This window comes from Candoia aspera, chromosome 2, assembly GCF_035149785.1.
Source record: "Candoia aspera isolate rCanAsp1 chromosome 2, rCanAsp1.hap2, whole genome shotgun sequence".
In the NCBI taxonomy this organism is placed as follows: domain Eukaryota; kingdom Metazoa; phylum Chordata; class Lepidosauria; order Squamata; family Boidae; genus Candoia; species Candoia aspera.
Window position 1 is genome coordinate 233,282,888 of NC_086154.1, and position 24,081 is coordinate 233,306,968.

Sequence of the window (24,081 nt, forward strand, 5' to 3'; positions counted from 1 at the left end):
TCTCCAGATGTCTAGGAACTGCAACACTCTGAGCCATGCAGCCTAGAATTTTGAAACTTAGTTCCAACACATCCTCAAGGTGCGAATTTGGAGAAAACTGCTTGTGAATAAAAAATTGCGTATCATCCCACTCTTTTTTTGCCCCCGCTCAGAACATGTTATGGAGAGCACGCATTCAGCAGCTCAGAATTCTATGAGGATATACTGTACCAAGGAAGCAGGAAGAATTGCACCTGGATAGAGACCAAAACATTAACTGCACCAGTGGTTCTATGACTGATCCTATTGTTTTGAAAAAACATATTCCATCTGTACCATCTATTAACAACATTCTCCGTTTAACCTCACTTACCAAATAATTAAAATAAACAAATTCTCATCTCTTTAATTCTCCTTGCACAAGGAATTAAATCTATCTTTAGAGTTTATTCTATCAGAATTTATCTCTAGATCAGGCAGAGTATTTATAAGCATTTAACCTATACCGTCCAACCCAATTTTCAACCAACATATACCTATGGCAGGGATAATTAATTTATTTTATTTATTATTCCAATTTCTATTACCACCCATCTCCCCCTGAAAAGGGGGACTCAGGGCGGATTACAAGAAAATTACAAGAAAATAATCAGACCAAAATCACCAACTGAAGCCAATGCAAAGATATGCACACAGAGTTGAAGAATTTGTGCTAAGCTTCAAAACCCAACAGAAATTGCAAATCTTCTATATAAAAATGTATTTATTATCCCAAACTAGTAACATAATTTAAGTTTGGGGGAAAGAGAAGTCTTTTGTTCTTGCTATTATTATGCAATTGGGAATCATCTTTATTTAAATCTACATTCCACCTACCTCCATTTCATGACTTAGAAAGCAAAATCAAGTGTTTCCCCTAACTCCCAACAGTTATAGTGCAAAATTAGTTACTGCATTTATTTAAGCCCTGAAAGGGGGCATTAAAGAAACTGTGCCTTGGGCAAAGATGCTTTAAGGTACTGCAGAGAAATCTACATTCATTCTCTCAGATGATCCACCGCATCTTTTTTTGGAGCTCGTTTATATCCTGCCTTTCCTCTAAGAAGCTCAGAGCAGCTTATATGAAACAGCCCTTCATCTTATCTTCAGCAACAACAGCCATGCCAGCTGACAGAGGTAGGTTTGTCAAAAGCCTTCCAATGAGCTCCACAGTTAAATGGGGACACTTTTCAGGATCTTCCCAGCCCTACTACAACATTTTAATTACTGCATCACATTGCCTTTGTATTATTCTGTTAATAAATTTGGTTATAACAATCTATACCTACAGAGGTTGGGGATGATAAGCCATGAAAAATTATAGTCACACCATCCCAATTTTTAATGCAACCTTCCATCTAGTTATTTGCTTCGGATAATTTCCTGGAATTTGGTAAAATAACAAAAAAAAGTGGTTGAGGCTCAAATTTGCAAGCAAACTAATTATATTCTGCTTTCCAAAATTTAAGCAAGAGAAAAATATTACTAAGTTTGCTCTTCACCCTGACAGTTGTTGTATACCACTGCATATGTTACAACAATACAACACAACACTGTTTCATGTGAAGAAGCAACATCAATATTCTTTTGCTCTCCATCAATCACTGTTTACTTGAAATACATTATACCACTTTTTACACCGTGTTTTCTTAGGGAAAAAAATGAAATACAATACAAAATTAAAACAACAGTATATGTAAAAGCAGCTACAAGCAGACAGCATCAAACACATCAAAAGATAAAAAATGCCTGGATAAAGGGATGAGTCCTGAAAAATTAAGGAACGCGTGGCCAGGCACCTCCAAAACCAGAGTTCTACAAAGGCCACAATAACAGAGAAGGCCCTCCTGGTGGAGTTTGTAACTGTCTGTGTCTTTGGAGCATAGTAGCACCGCCACCTGAAGGGCTTTCTCTAAATATATAAAAGTCAGGGTTCAGACCTATCAGGAGAGCCTTTCCAGCAAAGAACAAGTTAATCTAGAGATAGAAAATGCAATGGGACTTGCATAACAAAAATAACAAAATGTGCTAGAGATGTTCCAGATAATATGCACCTCATTTCTAAAAAGGTTACCAAGTAGGATTAAAGAGGAAATTGGGACTGGATGAAGTTTCATGTCCTCTATTTCATAACTGCGTGTATACACACACATGCACACGCATACACATATACTTGACTCTTCTCCCAAACAGCTTACAGCAGCTAAACTACAATTCCCAAACAGCTTTTCATCTAGCCATCATATATTTTCAAAGGTATTCTCTATCAATTAAAGTTCACTAAAATAGTTAACAATAAGGAATGGAAGCAAATTTAAAGATAAAATATGTTTATATAAAATTATTGAAGCACAAGAAATAAAAATTGGTATTTTAATAAAAAAGGGGCTGTATGTCACAGCTGAAGTTTCTGTCATGATACAACTGTCTCAAAAAAAAAAGACGATCATCCAACACAACATAAAGCTTCTAGGTTATTCTTATTATTTTAAGAATAAAACAGAAAACATAGAATGTAGCACATGAGCTGCCTATATGTACAGTATTACAATCATTTTCAATTACTGAAATGTTCAAGAAGAAGAAATGAACTAAAAATTACCCATCTGTATTTCAGGAGCTCAGTCTAAAGTTCTTTCTCTATTGCTGTTTCTTTCATGGATCCAAAAAACAAAACAAGGCAAAAACACTGAAGGTTTCAGAAAACAAAATGATCTGTTGGATTTATTGTGATGGTCTTTTGTCTACAGAAGAGACAGGGCATCCTACAGTGAGTATCTCCCTCCCACTTGCCCTGGAGGCAAAGCTAGAAAAATGTGCTGTTTTCATACAGTGGAGCCAGAAATTCTACAGTGGGCCATAACAAAGCTGTTCCTGAGTGTGGGATCTTACAACCATAAGGCCTCTAGTCCCTACTGGGAACTATTTTCTGTAATGCTTCAGCCAAGGCATGAGAGTTAAGATTATTAATGCTTTATAAAGGAGGATACGGAGGACTGTGTGTCAACCGTACAGTTGCTGTCTGCCAGAGGGCATTTGAATGGGGGACAGCTGAGGTGGCTGTCCTAATCAACAGTGCCACAGTTCTTTGTGAGGCAGGCTTATATGGAGTTTCATAGGCTAGTTTGTATCAAGCCCTGATCCACCTGGAGATTATGATTGGTAAGGCTTTGAAGCCCAGGTAGGGATGTCAGAAGGAGATCAAAAGCTAAGTTCCACTCTTTTCTACTCAGGTAGATCTTTTGATGGCTCATCTGACATCCAGTTTATGCAATACTCTAATTGGGAACACGGATTGGGGAAGAGGGAGGATCCCTGGTGAAAAACAACTTCACTTTCGTTATGAAGGCTGGATGTAGCACAGAGTGATGATGTCCAGCTGGATGATGCTGAACACTTTCTTGGCTGAGAGTGTCCATAATTCTGACATCCATCTGACAGGGTTCTGACTCCTGGGTCCCAGAATCTACTTTGTATGCAGTAGGAAATGGGAGGTATAGCCTAATTTTCCCCCTTCCTTTGCCTTAATGTTTTGTTGTTGCTGCTGCTGTTAAAGATAGGCTTTCTTTTAAACTTAGACTTCATCTAGCCACTTTCTGAACAGTTTACCAGATTTGGATTTAGAGTCTATATTCAGTTCTTGAGATGTGGTTGCCCCCTGGTGTCCACATTAGTCACCATGCCTTTGGCTGACAGTTGAGCACTATCCAGATTAGTATTTGCCATGAAGGCAATGACCTTGGCTAGAGTTTTCACCCCTTGCCTATGCTCCCATTACTCCGAGGGAGGAACTCAATTCGAAGTTTGGCCCAGAGGGCAGTGGATCTGGTAAAAACAGAGGTAGTGAGGACTGACAAGCTAGACTTGGGGCCTCTTGTGCGCTCTACTGCGGGATATCCATTTTCTTCCCTGTCCTTATTTACTATAGACCCTGAAAGCAGTGCTTCTGTGGAGGCATTCATTGCAGGGGTGGGTGGGTTGAGATAATCAAGGGAAGGAAATGATATTGTTTGGTATTCAGAGAGGAGTTAGCCCTCACTGCCCCAGGGGCCTCCAAGAATTTGTGGAATGCCTAAGGGAAGGGAAGGCTTCAGGCAAGATTGCTGGCCACAGGGAGCACCAATGCAGCCCACAAGTCCATTAGGGGATCTGTGGGGATGAGGGACTCATCCTCATTCCTTGAGGCCTAGGGCCTCAAAGTCTTTTCTGAGAAACTGACATCTTCAAAGCCAGAGCCTGCTAAATCTGCAGGTCTTCCTCTTCATCCAGAGACAGCTTATGTTCCTCCTTATCAGGCTTTTCTTAAAAGAAGGTGTTGAGAGTCGTGGGCAGTAGAAGGTCAAGTCTGGATGCCCCTCCCTCACTTGGGGACCTGGCTCTTCCCCTTTTGAAAGCACTTTGCATTTTAGACTACGTGATGAAAGTCCAGAAGAGGCCTTGGAGGATAAGGATAACAGGGAAGACAGGAAGCAGTACCTCTGTACCCTTCACTGTACCAGCTTGCCCCCCACCCATGCCCTCAATTTGGCTTTCCCACTCTTTTTTCCTTAATATTTTTTCACTGTTTAGACAGAGCTTTTTTTTTAATCTTAGACTTTAAAACCCACCATGGAGTGGGTGGTGACTGTGCAGGCTTGATCTGAGGAAGCCATTATCCAACTTAGTTCAACACGGTCTTCCCTGGGGAATAGAAGACTGGGGGCAGGGTTCAAGAAAGGAAAGTACTCGGAGGAGCCAGGTGAAGAAACTGGAGACTGCTGCTCCTTTGGGGAGGTGCAGTAGAGCGATCAGCACCAAGTGGCACCCAGTTCCATCCCCTCCAGTGTCTAGCCACCCAAGTCATCAGAGAACCATTCACAGTGGTAGTGTGCCATTGGAGCCAGTCTTCTGGCTCAGCCCCAGATGCACTGGAGAAGCAAACTGATATATTCCAGGAGAACAAATTGCTATTCATTCACTTGGTGGCCATGGCAGGGATGATCCTGCTGGGGAGAATGAAAAGAAAGGAAAGGTGGGGGAAGGGAGAAAGGAAAAATGAAAGCAGCAAAGAACTGCTGACACTGAGGAAATTCTAGCCAAGCCAATGGACACACACTCTCTGGAACAAAAAAGGATCAGCAATGCTCCACAGTAAAATCATCAATCTGGTCTAAAGAGTGCCTGTTATGCATGCAGGCTAAATTTACATCTGTAACCTGCTTAAAGAATGGTAGTACATACTTATGAGAAGTCATTTTGAAAAGCAAAAAAAGCTCTTCTTGCATGATAGAAAGTAGGTACATTGGCTCAGGCTTTATATGGAAGCATAGCCTTTGACAAACAGGGTTGGGTATAAGTTGTATAAGAGGATGGAGATGACTGGAATGATGTCCAAATAAGGAGAGCTGGATGGATTTGAGAATGGCTGAACCACCTTGAAAAAACAGTCAAAAACACATCAAAATGAATAACAACTAAGAAACACATATTGGAAATATTCTAGGACTTTCTGGATGATCTAAGGAGGAGGCCTGATTGGGACCAGGGATGTCAGAAAGATTTTGTAAAGTAGCCAATCAGAAAAGAGCATTTTGGCAACCTAGAATCTTGTGAGTATAGCAGTCTGGAATTTGGGGGCTAAGTTTCAAAGTGTCCACACCATTGGTTTCTACTCAGATGAACCATTTCTCATGATAGTCTGAATCTCTGCTATATTCATTTGGATCTTTAGTGAACAGGCCATGCAGTTTAAATCTGAAACTTTGGGAAAAGTTTTTATAGTCAATTTCACTGAACTAATGTACTACCTAAATCTGTCTTTGCAACTGCTGAAAGGACTTCACCTTGAGTTGTTGCTTGCTTGCTTGTGTGCTTAAGTAAAGAGGAAATTAAATCTTCCTGAGTGATTGTATTTTCTTTTCTACACAAGGCATCTGATATAGTAAATATAAATTAGGAGAATTTGCCTAGCCTGTTTAGAAGTGGACAGAGGAAGTAAGACAATCAGTAAGCAGGTGATAGAAACATCTTTAGATGGACACTAACAAAGCAGTGATTAGGACTTGAGGCTAGAGAAGGTGTTAAAATGCATACTCTAAGCCAGCCTTTCTCAACTTTTTGACTCTGGAGGAACCCTTGAAATATTTTTCAGGCCTTGAGATACCCCTGTACATTCAGGCTCAAATATAGGCCAGAGGTTACAAAATGACTATATTCGTTTCATGTGTAGGCCTGTATATATGCATTAACAGTGTTATTAAACTAAAAATAAAGAATGAAACTTATCTCTTTAATTTGAACTTGCCCAAATTTGAAATATTTTTTTAAATATATCATGATACACCAGGAAACCCCTAATGACCTCTCATGGAACCCTAGGGTTCCACAGAACCCTGATTGAGGAACCCTGCTCTACGCCAAAGAAATGTTCAATGAATGCTTCAATATCCAGGAGTACAGATTGTCTCATTCAGACAATAACCCTACACTGGTTTGGAGTATAAACCAAGGTCTGGTTCAGATCCGTGTATCTTCAGCTCTTTATGGTGATAATAAGTTTGGCATGTCCATCCTGGCTTTGTGGGGAGACAAATTCTCAAGGTAAGGAACTAAATGACCAGGATGCTATTTCCAGTAAGTGTCATGTTCTCATTCTAATGTCTGGTTAACATTGTAACGTTTCACATGTCATTCTCTGTTCCGTATCCCTTCACCCGGGGTTTTTCCATTCTCTTGCCCTCCCTTGTTTTGAGGGCTTGGAATGCATGTTTGGGTTTGCGCTCCTGTTCAAGGTTACTTTCCCAGGCGCGTCTAACGGCATTCAGCACCTGGGAGGGGGAGCGTCCTGACGGGCGACGGGGGTGGGACCTGCCCACAAGCAAGGCTTTTAAGTTTGTATTTGGCGCGCTTTTGCTCATTCTCAGCTTTCTCTGTATTTGCATACTATTCCTTTAATAAATCAGTTATCTTTAAGCCCGAGCTTGTGAGACTGAGTATTTGGGTTTAGGCAATCGTTACATAAAGCTGAGAATCATTTTTTCCATTTTCCGCTGGCCCCATCCAATCCTTGGATAAGAGGGAACGCTAGCGATGACAGAACCTCAACTTCGCGTAAGTGAGGGAGGCGAAGAGGAGCGGGAGGTGGCCAAAAGCCGGCCAGCGCTAACCTCGAGAGCGCAAAGAGCAGCACGTCGGGAGTTGCGAGATACCCAATTGGACGAGCTGCTGACATCCATACAGGAGAGTCTCAGGAGTGAACAGAGATCTGTTATGGAAAGAACCACGGGGAGGGGGTCTCCCCAATTGTCCTGGGAGCACGAAGTCCCCTTGTCACCGAAGGTGGTGATAACCAACCAACCCCCGGAGGAGCCGGTCACTCCGGCCCGTATGAGGGCATTGGAAGATAAAATGGATTTAATAGTGACGATCCTCAAGGATCTACCCAGAGAGGATCAGCCCAGAGAGGCAGAGCCCACCCCGGAGGATTGGGAGGAAGAGCCGTCACAGTACCCCAGGCACAGCACCCTGTCGACCCGAGGGAGAAGTAAGACTCGATCAGCCCATCAAAGGGGAGAGCGAGAGGCAAGACCTCCTAGGGATCGACCACCTGTGGGGGCTCGGCGTACGCTGTCATTCGCGGCACCGCCACAGCCAGCTGAGCCGGCAAGAACCTTCCCACCATTTGGAGTGAAGTTTGATGGGGATCCCGCAACGCTCTCCTTCTTTATTACGAATGCCAAGCATTATATAGAAGATTGGGGTCGGAACTTTCGGTCTGAACATGGCAAGATCAATTTCATTGCCAACAAGCTGAGAGGAAGGGCAGCGGATTGGTATGTGCAACTATGCCAAGCTGAGGCAACTGAGTTAGAGGACTTCGATGAATTTTTGTGGGCACTCAAGGAGCATTTCGAAGACCCCCTAGCTCAAGAAACGGCCAAAAATGACCTGCGCAAACTCTACCAAGGGTCCCTCTCAGTTGCTAAATATGCGTTGGAGTTTAAAGCTTTAGCAGGAAAAGTGGAAGACTGGTCTGAGCCAACAATCATCGAATTGTTCAAGCAGGGGCTAGAACCCGAAATCCTTCGATGGGCGCTAGGCAGAGACGATCCCAAAACGCTATATGGGTGGATTCAGTTGGCGGGAAGCGCAGAAAATGCCCTACGAACCTACGCCCATACCAAAGAGCTTAGACAAACACGTCTTGCTAGAGGAGCGCGCACATCTGGACTTGCCAGCCGCCCCAAACCGAAAACCTGGGAAGAGGAGAGGGAGCAACGGTTCTCCAAGGGTCAGTGCCTCAGATGTGGGAAAGAAGGGCATCGAGCCACGTCGTGCCCGAGACGCCGTCCTGAGGAACGACAGACGAAACCCACGGTAAAGACGCCTGCTCCTGCTCCACCGCGAAAACTGAAGGCGGCCCTCGCAGAACTGGACCCCCCTGACCTACCCTTCGGAGAAGAGGAGGAAGAGTTGCAATTCGAGCAGCCGGCGGGAAAAGCCTACCACCTGCCCTGAAGGGCGCCCTCGGGCAGGTGGAAGAAACCGGGCGTAACCATGATTCGGTGAGTGGAAACTTCCCCACACTGACTGTTAAAGTTAAACTGAGCTCAAAAACCAAAACTGTGGAAGTGTGGGCCATGCTAGACTCGGGTTGCTCCCGTTCCCTAATGCACCCTGACGTGGTAGCAGCTCTGGAACTGCCCACGTTCCCTTTGGCAAGACCCATGATTTTCACCCAATTGGATGGAACTATGGCGGGAGGGAAAGCAGTCAATCTTTCCACGGGACTGGTCGCTTTGCAGATGGGCTCCCATCAAGAAAAGCTGCCATTTGTGGTAGCTCCAGTGGGGGGTCCTCTGGTAATCCTGGGAATGCCTTGGTTTGTACAACAAAACCCTTTTATCAACTGGCTCCATAGAACTGTAACGTTTGCAGATGGATTTTACAAAGTACCCGAAAAGGACCTACTGGAGGACATGGAGGGTGGAGGGGTAGCGTATACTACTGTACAAACGCTTCAACCTCTTGAAGGACTACCCAATCAGTATCAGGATTTTGCTGAAGTATTTGGGGAAAAAGAAGCGGATCGCTTGCCACCCCACCGAAAAACGGACTGTGCCATTGAGTTTTTACCAAATGTAAAATTGCCTCACCCAAAAATATACCCCATGTCTCCCAAAGAGCTTACCACGCTAAGGGAGTTCATTGACAAAAACCTGGCTAGGGGTTTCATTGAGCCGGCAAATTCCCCGGTAGGAGCTCCTGTCCTATTTCGGCCAAAAAAGGATGGGTCATTAAGACTTTGTACCGATTTCCGCGGGCTCAATGCGGTCTCAATATTAAATAAATATCCTTTGCCCCTGATCAAAGATATCTTATCACATCTGGCCAGAGGCAAAATCTTCTCCAAACTGGATTTGAGAGAAGCGTATTTTCGCATTCGCATAAGGAAAGGGGATGAGTGGAAAACAGCATTTAACTGTCCTCTTGGGGCTTTCCAATATAAAGTCTTACCTTTCGGTTTATCTGGGGCACCCGGGGTTTTTATGCAGTTAATCAATGAGGTCTTGCATGACCACCTATTTAAGGGGGTACTGGTATATTTGGATGATGTATTGATTTATACTGAAACCATGTCAGAACATATCCACTTGGTGCGTCAGGTATTGGCTAAATTGGAAAAAGCAGAGTTGTACGCAAAACTGTCAAAATGTGCGTTTCATCAGTCGCAAATTGATTACCTAGGTTACCGAATTTCAGCTCAGGGCATTGAAATGGACCCTTCAAAAGTAGAAGCTATTGTGGCATGGGAGCCTCCCCGTACCAGGAGGCAATTACAAAGTTTCCTTGGATTCTCTAATTTCTATCGGGCATTCGCCCAAAATTTTGCAGAAATCGCCCTCCCCCTTACTGAACTGTTAAAAACCAAAGGACAGGGGGATACGCGACGTTCGAAGAACCCAGGCGCGCTCCTTAAATGGACTCCAGCCTGTCAGCAAGCGTTCGAAACGCTCAAACAACTTTTTACCACAGAACCAATTTTACAGCATCCAAACCCCTCTAAACCCTTCGTGGTACAAGTTGATGCTTCTGATTTTTCCATAGGCGCAATTTTGTTACAATCTGACCAATCTGGCGCTTTAAAACCCTGTGCCTACCTCTCTCGCAAATTCACTGAAACAGAGAGACGATGGCACGTTTGGGAAAAGGAGGCTTTTGCTGTAAAAACGGCTTTAGAAACATGGCGACACCTATTGGAAGGTACTTCCAACCCTTTTGAGGTCTGGACTGACCATAAAAACTTGGAAGCTCTAAGCACCAGCCGAAAACTCAGTCCCAAACAGCTGCGCTGGGCTGAGTTCTTCAGCCGCTTTGACTTCACTCTTAAATTTATACCAGGCAAGAAAAACTTTTTGGCTGATGCACTCTCGCGCAGACCCCAAGATGCTGGCCCAGGGCCAACGGTCCAAGGCACCGTCTGGACCGACAAACAATTAAGTCTGGCAGCGGTGACTCGCAGCCAGACCCGAGCACAATCGACTCCGCCTCCAGCCGCTCAGCCTTCCAGCGGCCCGCCTCCCTTGTCAATTCCCTCCGATTTGCAACAACAGTTGCTCTCCCACCTTAAAACAGATACTTGGTTACAAGCCAACAAACACATGTTAACTTTTACCGATGATCTTGCCTGGCGCAACGATCGTCTCTATGTACCCGACGCAATGCGAAAAACCATACTCCAGCGCTGCCACGATGACAAGCTAGCGGGCCATTTCGGCTACGTGAAAACTTTGCACCTCGTTCGCCGCCAATTTTGGTGGCCCACTTTACTCAAAGACTTAAAGGAATATATCACTGCGTGCCCTATATGTGCGGCGATAAAGCGCAAACCGGGCAAGCCCCAGGGTCTCCTTCAACCCGTAGCCACTCCGTCTGTCCCTTGGCAAGATATCTCCATGGATTTTATCGTTGATCTACCCCCTAGTCAACGAAAAACTGTCATTTGGGTTGTCAAAGACTTTTTCTCCAAACAAGCCCACTTTATCCCATGCGCTTCTATCCCCACCGCACAACAGCTGGCACGCCTCTTCCTCATCCACGTGTACCGCCTCCACGGTATCCCCGCCCGTTTGGTGAGTGACAGAGGCACACAATTTACGTCACAATTTTGGCGGGCATTTTTGAAACTTTTGGGTACGAAACAATCACTGTCTACTGCTTGGCATCCGGAAACGGACGGATCTACAGAGGCGGTTAATTCTACATTAGAACAATACCTCAGAGCTTTTGTTAACTACCAGCAAGACAACTGGGTCGATCTACTCCCATTTGCTGAGGTCGCTTACAACAATTCCATTCATCAAACCACTGGTCAAGTTCCCTTTAAAACAGTTTTTGGACGTGAATTTGTTCCTATTCCTGAACTTCCTCATCCTCAACCACTCCCAGCCACCCTCGCTGGCTGGGCAGACTCTCTCAAAGACTCATGGTCTAATATTCTACTCGCTCTCCACCATGCCCAAGCCACCTATAAACGCCATGCTGATGCAAAGCGTTCCCCAGAACCATCCTTTGCAGTCGGGGATAAAGTCTACTTATCAACTAAGTTTATCAAGTCCCCACAACCCTCTAAAAAACTTGGTCCTAAATTTGTCGGTCCTTTTCCAATTGTTGCTCAGCTCAACCCTGTTACGTTTAAACTTGATTTGCCTCACAACCTTAAACGTTTACATCCTGTTTTCCATTGTAGCTTACTCAAACCCTGCCTGTCATCGGACCGTTGGCATCCGCAACCCACTCCTCCACCTCCCCTCATGATTGACAACCAGCAGCACTTCGAGGTGGCATCTATTCTCGATTCCAGACGCCAGCGCTCTACTCTACAGTACCTCGTCCGCTGGAAACATTTCCCTCATCCTGAATGGGTTGCTGCTCCAGACGTGCATTCTCCTCGTCTCGTAGCCCAATTTCACTCTGCCTATCCTGACAAACCGGCTCCCTAATTTCTTTTGGGGGGGCAATATGTCATGTTCTCATTCTAATGTCTGGTTAACATTGTAACGTTTCACATGTCATTCTCTGTTCCGTATCCCTTCACCCGGGGTTTTTCCATTCTCTTGCCCTCCCTTGTTTTGAGGGCTTGGAATGCATGTTTGGGTTTGCGCTCCTGTTCAAGGTTACTTTCCCAGGCGCGTCTAACGGCATTCAGCACCTGGGAGGGGGAGCGTCCTGACGGGCGACGGGGGTGGGACCTGCCCACAAGCAAGGCTTTTAAGTTTGTATTTGGCGCGCTTTTGCTCATTCTCAGCTTTCTCTGTATTTGCATACTATTCCTTTAATAAATCAGTTATCTTTAAGCCCGAGCTTGTGAGACTGAGTATTTGGGTTTAGGCAATCGTTACAGTAAGCTATAAAAGCATGATATAATAGATTCATATAAGTCTATCAGGCCACCTCAAGTAGAAGAACTCTTTAAGAGTGGTGGCCAAAACCTGGGTACTTCCCCTGAATTCAGACATACCCAACATTTGATCCATATTGGCCTGGACAGACCTAATCAATTATTCTTTGACTTTCCTTTAAAAACTACAGTATGCAACTATCAAGGCAGGAGCAGCTGCTGATGCTGGTGTGCACCTTGTGTGTTCAAAGCTTTGCAGTGGGAGAATCCAGCAACATGGTTTGCTCTTCCAAAGCAGAAGAGCTTGCATTTTTTTTTCCTTTTAAGCTTCCACACATTGCCTGATAAACTGCCATGTCAACTCTTCATCATATCATACTCTAGGTTATGCGTTGTTTATAAGACAACCATCTGATTACTCAGTTAATATTCTGGCTGGCTGAATAATGCAACGTAACCTTAAGTGCCCTACCACTGTCATTGTAGCTATTTATGCAAAATGGGAAATAAGGAGGACAGGAAAAGGTTTTTCTTGAAAAAAATTTTAAATTAGTAAACACATTATACTTCTGTCACTTGAGCAAGAGTGCATTCTCAGTTAATCATAATGAGGGGGGGGAGAGACATACCACAAAACAGAGGCTTACATAATAGTTTCTTTGTACTAAGATTCAGAAGACATGCCTGCTTTCCTCTGTAACAGCAACTGAATTTTTCACCCTCTCTGCAGCCATCCAAGGTGGCCATGCTACAAAAAACACATCCAATTGTCACAAAATATGCTATTATTGTCTGTTCTAATACAGAACTGAAATGCATTATAAGATAAATGAGCATAAGCAGCTTAAATTATTTGATTAGTTTATGTCAGTATGGTTGATAACAAAAATTAACCATTTGTAAAGCAACAGCTAAAGCAATTCACTGTCCTACAGAAAGCAAAAACAATACTGCAATTCTATGGGGTGGAGAAATGGAGCATAATCCAAATGTGAATGACAACCTTGGCTTTCTAGGATAAGTTTCTAGCCCACGTGTCTCTCGTAATATACATATCTGGGCAATGTCTCCTAAGTCTCAGAGGCCAAGACGACGACTAAATTACATTTTCACAAGTAGCTATAGGAGATAAATACGCACTTCATTCTCACAACCAGGGAATCATCATACTAAGAAGCAACAACTACAAAGTGGAATTTGCAAAGTAAAAATTACCAAATCCACTCATAAATGTATGTAATTGGCATAACTTGCAGAATTCATTTCGTCTAAAAGCTTTGAGTATGCATGTTAGTACTATGAATCTCATTTCTATACTTCCCTCAGGGTGCTTTCCATTAAAACAAAATAACTGAGTAAAATCTATATAAAACTCATATTAAAACCTTTTACAATGATTAAATATTAAAATCCAAGCTGAAAAAACTCTGTAGCGGGGAGCAGCTGGCCCTTTAAATCACAAACCCGCCTTATATGACCAGAGGGAGTCACCTGGCCCATGAGAGCCAATAAAGGAAAAGAAGGGGGGTTTGTCCGGTTTTTGGGTAGGAGGGGTTTTGGGGGTGGTTGAAAGAGTTGGCAGGGGTCCTAGACTAGGAGGTTACCCTAGGCAAGGCTGGAAATTGAGATGTTTGGCTGTAGTTAAAATTGCGTTAGGAGTTTATTCATTCATTCATTTGAATTTATAAGCCACCCAACTCCAATGGACTCTTTTTGGTATTTTATCTCTTTTTAACTATGTGTTATATGTGTGGAAACTTATTTTCTTTTGGCAACCTAATAGCTTTGATTTTTGTTTAAATTCTGGAGTTGACCGGTTGCCTTGTCTGAGCTACTGACTCCCCAGAGTTTTGATTGGTTTGCCTTTCTGTAGTTAGCCAGACCTGACGTGGGGTAAGGATTTCCTCCTCAATCCTCTCCTGGTTCCCCAGAGGGCTGGTATGGAAGGGAGAAACCGATTTATAACAAAGGGGTGGTGGCAGCAGCAAGGGAACCTAATTCTCCAAACACTGTTCATTCCCAGGCATGGTTTACCTCAGAAGTAAATTACCTCAGGAGGAGGAGCTGGTTTGACCCTGGAGGTGCCTTCCTTATTACAGGCTCTCTTGAAGACTTCTCCAGAATGTAGATCTAATATCTGTCAGGAACATAATATACAACCTAGGGCCGACAACTGGTCCTATTTGCCACCAAATGACATGGTGGAATCCAGAGAGAGACCTCTTTTGATGATCTTAATGGGTGGTGAAAATCATGCAGAGAAAAGCACTATTTTGCATCACCCAGGCCTAACCTATTTAAGGTTTTAAACGATAGCCAGCTCTTTATATTTTGCCTGGAAACCCATGGGCACCTTGGCGAAAGGGAGTGGTAATCTAGTATTACATGGTCGTCATGTGCCAGTAAGAGACTCTTATTCTTTCTCTCACTGGAAAAAGATAGTTATGACTGATTGATTAAGTGCCATTGAGCTGTTGCTGAGTCTTAGCAACCACATACACAATTTTACTCCATAACGATCTGTCCCTAACCTGGTCTTCCAACAGTGGGATAATTATGATAATAAACATATTTAGCATTTGAAAGAGGGATTCCAATACTATTCCATAACCCCAGCATTAATATAGCGATTTAACTTAACTTGGCCACCAAAGACTGAATATAAGTATCATAGAACACTTAAGAAAGAATCATAAACCTGAGGACAACTTTCATCAAATCTTATCACTAACTTGGCTGACTAGGCCTAATGAGAATGTGGATTCAACAGTATCTGGAGAACTACACATTCCCCAAAGGGCATATCTTTTTGTAAGACAGCCTTTTAGATTTAAAACAAAAAAAAGAAGCATTACCTATTGTTATACAATTGAATGTCCTCCATACATGTTGACTATAATTTTCCAAATTCCCAGTTAGCATGGCCAACTACTGTTTAGGCTGAGAATTGTAATATAACACATTTGGAAGGTACCAGGTTGAGAGAGTTGTTATACTTTCTCAAATTGATAGACAAGGGTTTTTTTCCCCCAGTAATTTTCTGTAGATGTTAAGAACAGAAACAATTTATGTCCTGGTCCTTAATGTAGTCAGCTAAATGCTACAATGAGAGTAAAATCTGGTTGTCTGGTTTAAAAATAGGTTGTAAGCATCTACCAAGCAGCTCAGATTAACATACCTGTCATATTTTTTGTAATCTTCCTGAAGAAGCTTATGCTTTTATAGATTAGCAAGGCACACAAATCACAGCTTTCAATCTGAGTGCAAAGAGCAGTTGCCAGGCAGCCATTGCTTTTTCTCTTTGTGGTCAATAGCTCTAACATATTTTAAATTATGCCAAGATAATATTTTAAAAAGTTTACTTTCATGACCATTTGTGCTTACTGGGAAATTACCCAATCCTGGCATGCTCATAGTACTCAGAAAGGTTTTAACAGTTAAGGTTTACAAACATATACTGTAATGCAGTTTGTGGCTTGTAAACAGGTATAGAAACCATAGCAGTAGCCAAGGGACTCAAACAGATTGATTTTACACTATTCCAATTCCAAAAAAGGGCAATGCTAAGGAATACTCAAACTACAAACAGTTGCACTTATCTCAAATGCTAGCAAGATACACTTAATATTTTGCAATCCTTCAACAATACATGGAACAAGAAGTGCTAGATCTATAGGTTGGTTTCAAAAGAGTCACTGGTGGAAAAGGCAAGGGAGTTGTAACCAGACATCTATTTTTGTTTTACTGATTATACAAACAATTTTTACCGTATAGACAACAAACTACAGATACCCTTTAAAAAATGTGAGTGTGCGAGGTCACCTTATCTGGCCATTGAAGAATGTGTGTGATAACCAGGAATGTAGAGAAACTAAATGGTTAAACATTAGGAAAGAATACAGCAAGAATATGCCCCATTATCTATTTAACTTTTATGAAGAATGTATCATGAGTAATGCTGGACCAAAAGAAACAGAAATTGGAATTAAAATTACTGGAAGAAACACCAGGACATTAGATATGCTGATATCACTTTTATTCCAGAAGAAACTAGATTAGAAACAGACATACTGACAACAAAGGCAATGGCCATACTGTCAAGGCCATGGTTTTCCCAGTTGCTGTATTTAACTGTGACAGCTGGATGATCAGAAAAGATGACTGGAGAAAAGTCAATGTCTTTGAACAGTGGTGCTAGAGGAAACTTTTTAGTGTACTGTAGCCCACATAAACAACAAATAATTCAATACTAACCAAAGTAAAACCAGGCTGCTCACCTGATGCACTAATACTGAAGAAAAAGCTTAGATATTTTGGACACGTAATAAAAGGCAGGAGTCAATGGAGAAGACTTGAGCTTACAAAAACTCAAAAAGCAGTTAGTGACAGACAACCCTGGCAAAATGATGTCCATCAGGTCATGAAGAGTCAAAAGCAACTGAACTACTGAACAATAATAATGTTTTCCTTAGCACTTGAAAACAGAGTTCAAGATTTCCGGTGGGGACATTGAGGACTGAACAGCTGTGCCTGTGGGCTCAGCGGGCAGAACTGACAATGCAGCAGTTTTTTCGGGCTCAGGCAGGTTTTTCCTGAAGCCCAGGAGTGTTTTCCTGAAAAAGGAAAACACCTGGAATCACCCATCTGTCCTCTGGATGCTTGCAGCCAGAAGATCTCAAACAGCATTTGTGTTTGATTGGTAAAAGCTAGAATGGGACGTCACCATTTTCCAGGCCGCGCTGTAGCCTTTAAGGGACACTAAGACTGGGCACCCCATTTCTAAATCACCCAATTTATATTTCTTTTAAGTACACGTACCCTAAGAGAGGCTTTCTACAGCAAGGAGAAGCGGGCTCTCTTGCTGCTTATCGTTATTTTTGGGACTAATTTTTTTAAAAATTCTTTTTAAGTTTTGGACTTTGTTTTCCTTCCAAATATTAAGGAAGATCGAGAGTAAATAATTGTCTCCCTGTTATTATTTTTGTACTACATTTGAAGATATTAGCATTTTCCTACATGTTGAATCAGCTGTCTTGAACTTCCAGTTTTCTGCTTCTACTTTACCCTGGGGAAGTTTCTGCATATCTCACTTTTGCTTATGTAAACACATTCCAGAATCCTTTCATATCTTTGACTTTCGCTGGTTAAGCTCCTAGGGGGTGCCATAATCTACTGCGAGAGACATGGAGGATTTTAAACAGATTTTCTCTGACTTCCACCAAGATTTTAAACAGATTCTTTCTGATTCCTACCAAGTTTTTATGCAAGGCATTCAGGACATTGTGGGAAATATGAGGTCTAAAATGTGTCATCTGGTTGGGGATGTCGTGGATGAAACTGAGGAATTTAACAGTAACAGAAATATCTAAGAGTGAGATCAGGATTTCTGTTGAAATGCTGGATGAAGATCAGATAGTCGAGTTGGAGAAATTTAGGTGAAATTGATCTTCTGCTGGAATGCCATGGAAAAGAAGGGGTTATTATGTATGGGAGGTCTCCTGAAGAGAAGTTGAAGTTTTTGAGGGGGGCAGTTGGGCTGTTCAATTTTTTTAAGAAAAAAGCTCTGGGGGCATTGTGGGGATATGTAAATGCTCTGGTTTATTTTGAAGTGGGATAAGGGTTTAAGAATATTTATCTGGATTGCTTTTAGGGTTTGGCTGATTTCATTTATCTTTATGATTTGAATTAAGATTATTAAAGTATAATAAAAATAATAAATGTCTATTTGGATGATTTTGGGTTTAATATTTATTTATTTTCTATCCCGGCTTATTTATTTATTTTTATAAATACCTCAAGGCAGCAAACATACCTAATACTCCTTCCTCCTTCTCCTATTTTCCCCACAACAGCAACCCTGTGAGATGAATTGGGCTGAGAGTATGTGACTGGCCCAAGGTCACCCAGCCAGCTTTCATGCCTAAGGGAGGCCTAGAACTCAAGATTCTCCTGGATTGTAGCCTGTTGCCTTAACCACTAGACCAAACTGGCTCTGATTAAGATTATTAAAATTGTTGTATTATAAAGTACAATGGCAGACAATTTATATGTTTTTTAGTTTATCTTTATTACAGTAGACAGAAATGTATAGAATAGTAGTAGGAAGGAAATAATTAAATAAATGTTATCAGGGGAGATGATTAGGAGGTTTATATAATTTTTTCTTTTTTTTCCTTTTAATATAAGGGGAAGGAGTAACTGTATTTAGTGATTTTTACAATGTGCCAATGGAATGATTTATAGAAATAACCTGGTGTTTTGGTTTAATATACAGTAAGGGATTGATTATGGAAATTTTTGTATATCCTTGCTGTTAAAAAGCAGAAGTCACCTCTTTTTGTAACTTTGAAAATTTTTTCTCTTGTGTTCCCACACTTTTACTTTTTACTTTTTTTCTTTGTAGTTTGTTTTTATGTAGCTTTGTCTTTGCTTGAAACTTAATAAAATTATTAAAAAAAAAGAAAATAAAGAGTTCAGTAAAAATAATTTTTTCATCTATAACAATATGATCAGGCCATATTAATTTACAAATGTAAATTGATTACTTCAGAACCAAATACCAAGTGGAAATAGATTACAAACCAGCTAAATGGATTTTTTTTAAGAGCCAAAGTGAAACTTCCAGTTAAAGCATCCATAGGAAAAAGCATGGGGAATAGCATTAAGGCTCTTCCACTGGAGGACACAGATGAATCATTTCCTCTTGTTCCAATCTAAATTCTCTACCTTACTCAGGCACTGTCCCAAAACTCTCCCAGGTGAAGTTTCCACTTTAATGACAGTTCTCCTTAAAGCCCAATGCAACAGGGGAATAGTTATTATCATAGATATTTACAGGTTTCCCTCCCAAAAAGCAAAAAAAAAAAAGAGGAGATGGAATTTGAACTCTTCCCCTCCAAGTACCCACATGGATATTTTGGTATGATTTTTTGTTGTTTTGTGTACTGTATTCCTGCTACACAGTTTTTAATCTTAAAGTGATTTTTATCTTCAAAGCTTTAAATCATTTAGTGGTTCCTGCCTGTGATGCTTACCCACAGCTGGTGAATTTAGGCATAAGCAGGTTTAGATCTTTTTTAAAAGCATATAGTTATATAAATTACCCTGAAAACCATTTGTTATAGGGAAACTAGTAAATAAGAGTTCTATAGAGAATGTTAGGAACAGCTAAACCCACCATTGCTAGACAATCTCTGAAGACCAATTGTCCAGAAACATTAGTTACTGCAGCTGATACATATTGCTAGTACCAGTTTTCTAAAAAATAATACTGTCCTTATTGCCAACCTTACATACCCCAAACTGGGTCATTTGTGTTTTTCACTGCATCATCAATTACAACTACCAGGAAGAAGTCCCATCCTATTCAACTCACATGCCAGGAAAACTTGGCAATTGTTTTCTTTCAATGAATCCAAACATACATTATTTTTGTCAAACATTTTAATAAGGACCAAAAACAAAAAAAGAATAGAGCAAGAGCTCAAAGCACATTCCAAAACTACAGAGTAAATTTGGCTTTCACCCAAACCCACAGGCAAAGCAATTGCCTGGACACTACCACCCTCATATCCATATTTCTAGCATGTATCCCATTTGATTTTTATACTCGCTGGTAAATGTCATCTGCATTTCTACTTCAAAACCCACTGTCTGGGTTTGAGCATAAGTTAAGGAATTTGCCAGCCCTGCTAGGTAGATCAAACCAAGAAATCAACTCTACAGGAAGGCTAAAACTACTTTCATTGAGATTGGCTATAATAACACAATTTTGCAAGTCTGATTGTGCTGTACCCCCTGCTCCTTCTTATAGTTCAGTGACCTAGGGAGGTGTCTGTCCAAGTCACTTCTGAATATTATTTGTCTATTGTGGACATTAAATATGCTTTATCTCCCATCACCCTGGCAATGGATCTTGCATATATCCAGCAAGGTAATCTTCCTTACTCCCTACAGAAACGTATAGAAGAAAAACTGACCTCTCCTCATTTGCACCCATGAAAAAAATCTCTAGAGGGTCTCAAAATTGGAAAACCTCTCACTGTCAAAACCAGACAACTAGATAGGTCTGCATAGTTAAAGCAATGGTGTTCCCCGTAGTAACATACGGCTGCGAGAGCTGGACCATAAGGAAGGCTGAGAGAAGGAAGATAGATGCTTTGGAACTGTGGTGTTGGAGGAAAACTCTGAGAGTGCCTTGGACTGCAAGAAGATCAAACCAGTCCATCCTCCAGGAAATTAAACCAGACTGCTCACTTGAGGGAATGATATTAAAGGCAAAACTGAAATACTTTGGCCACATAATAAGAAGACAGGACACCCTGGAGAAGATGCTGATGCTAGGGAGAGTGGAGGGCAAAAGGAAGAGGGGCCGACCAAGGGCAAGGTGGATGGATGATATTCTAGAGGTGACGGACTCGTCCCTGGGGGAGCTGGGGGTGTTGACGACCGACAGGAAGCTCTGGCGTGGGCTGGTCCATGAAGTCACGAAGAGTCGGAAGCGACTGAACGAATAAACAACAACAAGATAGGTGGCTTAGGGTAACTTTCTGCTTTCATAGAATGTAAGAGTTAGAAGGGATCTTGTGGATCTATTCCTGCCCAGTGCAGGAGTCCACTATTACAGCATCCCTGACAGATGGCGATCTACCTGCCTACCACCTCCCAAGGCAGTCTGTTCCATTGTTGAACAGCTCTTACTGTTAGGAAATTCTTCCTGATATCCACCCAAAATCTATCATTTTATAATTTAATCCCATCATTTCTTGTTCTGTCTTCTGGAACAATACTGAACAAGTTAACTCTCTCTCCTATACATCAGTCCTTCAGACAGCTGAAAACATCTGTCATGTCTCCTTGCAGACTTCTCTTATCCAAGCTAAACACACCCAGTGCCTCCAACCATTTCTCGTAACCTTTTCCTTCAAGGCCCCTCATCATCTTGGTTGCTCTCCTCTGGACATATTGCAGTGCCCAGAACTGGACACAATATTCTGGGTAAGGACTAAACAATGCAGATTAGACAGGATTTCTCTTGATCCCAGCACTATATTTCTGTTGATGCATTTGCTTCTTTTTTTTTGGTAGAACTTTAAAGCTGTCCTTGTTGAAATTCCTCTTGCTGGTCCTCTCCATTGTTCCAGTTTGACAAGATCCTCTTAACTGTTGATTCTGTCCTCTAACATGTTGCTCATATCTCTGTCACTGGTTACCATCTTTTCCAAGTAGCAAGCTTAACCAATTTTCTTCATATTAATACTGACATTGCCATAAAAGTGTTTTGAGGTTTTTTTACTTTTAGCTTTCCTTGTGAGTCTTCCCATCTTAGCAGCATGTGCATCCCACTATTCAGAACATAAAACATTTGCAGCAGTATAAAAGGAGAAGCAATTCCTTTAAAACATGGAATGGAAACAGTTCTGTTTCTTGATTATATTTTGGGTTTCAACCACAAAATGACAAAGCTCAGTTTAATTGGAACTAATAGCTCCACAGGTTTTATTTCCAATGAAACTCATTTAAGATTCAACTAACATTTACTTTGCAAGGACTCCCTTTATTTCAAATTTTTATGTACAATTTTTAATACCTTTCAGCAAGGTAACTTAGGCATACCAATTGTACACCATTCCTTGCATGGCACTGTTAAATAAACTGTTAAATTTCAAAATGCTTGAAATTCTGACATCCGAGTAAAGCATGGGCTACCACATATTTGGCAATTTTGGCTCTCTACTCAATGGGAGATGCATATAGCCAAATAAGAGGAAAGAAGAAAATATTCAGCTCAGCATCTACTCATAATCCAAGATGATTTTAGGCAATCAGTCCATACAGGTAAAGTTGTAAAACTAAATAATTAGGATGTGGGGTTTACTGAAGTTAAAGGAGATGTCATAAAATGAGTATGAACATTAATCTGCCAGTTATTAAAGCATACAATATATAGTTGCACTCTGTAATAATTAGCTTAATTTTTTATCTCAATGGTTTACCAACAGAACTCCTAGCAACTCCACAGCTCTACAGGGGTTCTGGTACAAGAAGGCTGGAAATTAACTTGTCCACTAACAGTGATCATTCCATTTACAAATGGCAGTATTGTTTAGGATTGTTCTAGGTTTGGATCATCAACATCTCAGTGAAAGGCAATATACCTGCAGGCATTTTTCTTGATGCCACCAGGCTCCAACGTCAATTAATTCTTAGTTTTATATAATGGGCAACAGAGAGCAAAGTAGCAAACTCTACTATCATTTTTTATTATTATTTCCAAGGACAACTCCACAGGAAGGTTTGGAAGTTTGTCAACCTTTCCAGAAGTAAAACAAAGGTGAACTAGAGGTGATAGTTTGGAATGGATGCTAACATTATACTCACCACTTTCTGGTAAATGAGGTTTACAGTTGGCACATTTATTACAACAGCTTTCTGTGGCACTGAAAATTGTAGCCTTCCCCAATTTAATTTCATAAAATGTGATGAGACTATAGCTCCCAGAATTTCTAAAAAACAGTGCTCACATGGACTGAAAATTAAATCGTAGTTCATCTGAAGGATATTTGGCTGAAGACTATAGTCAGCCTCAAATATGAATGGTAGCAATAATAGTACTGTAAATACATGATCAAAAAGAATCTGTACATCTGGTCAAGGTCATATTTATCCTCTGGTATCAAAAGCATGAAAACTAGGGTTCAAGATAATAATGCTAGGTCTAAATAAAGATTCCAAATTTTCAGAAACATTTTTAAAAATCCCTGTGAACTTTTTAGTATAATTTGGGGAAATACTGAAATGTAACAATCTTTACTTGAAATATTTTTAAGCATCCTTCTGTCACTTCAAGAACATAAAATGTATTATGTACCATTAAATTAATTGTAAAAGTGTTTTTACAATTGTTTGCAAATGAATATCAGACAACCGTCTCTTTTCATAACTATGCAAATTCTAGCTACTGTAGGTAAAACAAAACAGGATGATTACGGAACTCTTGCTTGTAACAATGCTGTTTTTCCTTTCTGCTTCAGCTCTTTTTGTGGCTCTCAAAATAGACTTACAGAGTCAGAAGTTCCTTCCAACCCCCAAGCCTTTAGACTTGTTCTGTCTAAGCAATCAAGGCCATGAATTCCTTGTTTCTATCTAATCTCCACTGGAATAAATGTATTGCTGCCTACTCCAGAGCACTTCCAAAAATTTAAGTTCAGTCATATTTCTAGATGACAAGAACAGAACCACCAGCTTGTACAAAAGTGAACAAGATCACTCACAGAGAAGACACTGAATCCTTCTTTATTCACTCATGAAAATGTCAGAGCAGCCTGGGGGCAGAAATTTTACTCCTGTAAGCATTGTTTGTCCTAGTACAGGAATTGCAACGATCTTGGTAGATAATTTACAGAAATTATTTTGGTAAAGTAAAGGTTCTCCATGAAACAATCCCAATCTAGAATAAAATGATTTATAATCTATTTTTCCCAATTCTTCAACAAAAAATAAAAGAAAAAAAGGATTCAAATCCCCTCCCCAATCTTTCTGGCCATTCTTAAAATGATTATCCTCTAGTTCTCTCATTTTTTATGTATGAGAATCTTCATATGATACATTTTGAAGGTGTAAAAATGTGCGTTAAAAGCATTTCAACTATTCCAAAAGGGAAAGTACTTCATAGCATTTTTTTC

The 24,081-nt window shown here is 41.1% G+C and overlaps 1 protein-coding gene across 3 annotated transcripts in view; it reads right to left on the minus strand.

Annotated features, from left to right (window-relative positions):
• FAM169A (family with sequence similarity 169 member A) overlaps nucleotides 1-24,081 on the minus strand; it is a 47,259-nt gene that overhangs the window by 20,938 nt on the left and 2,240 nt on the right. The gene's annotated exons all lie outside the window — the stretch shown is intronic.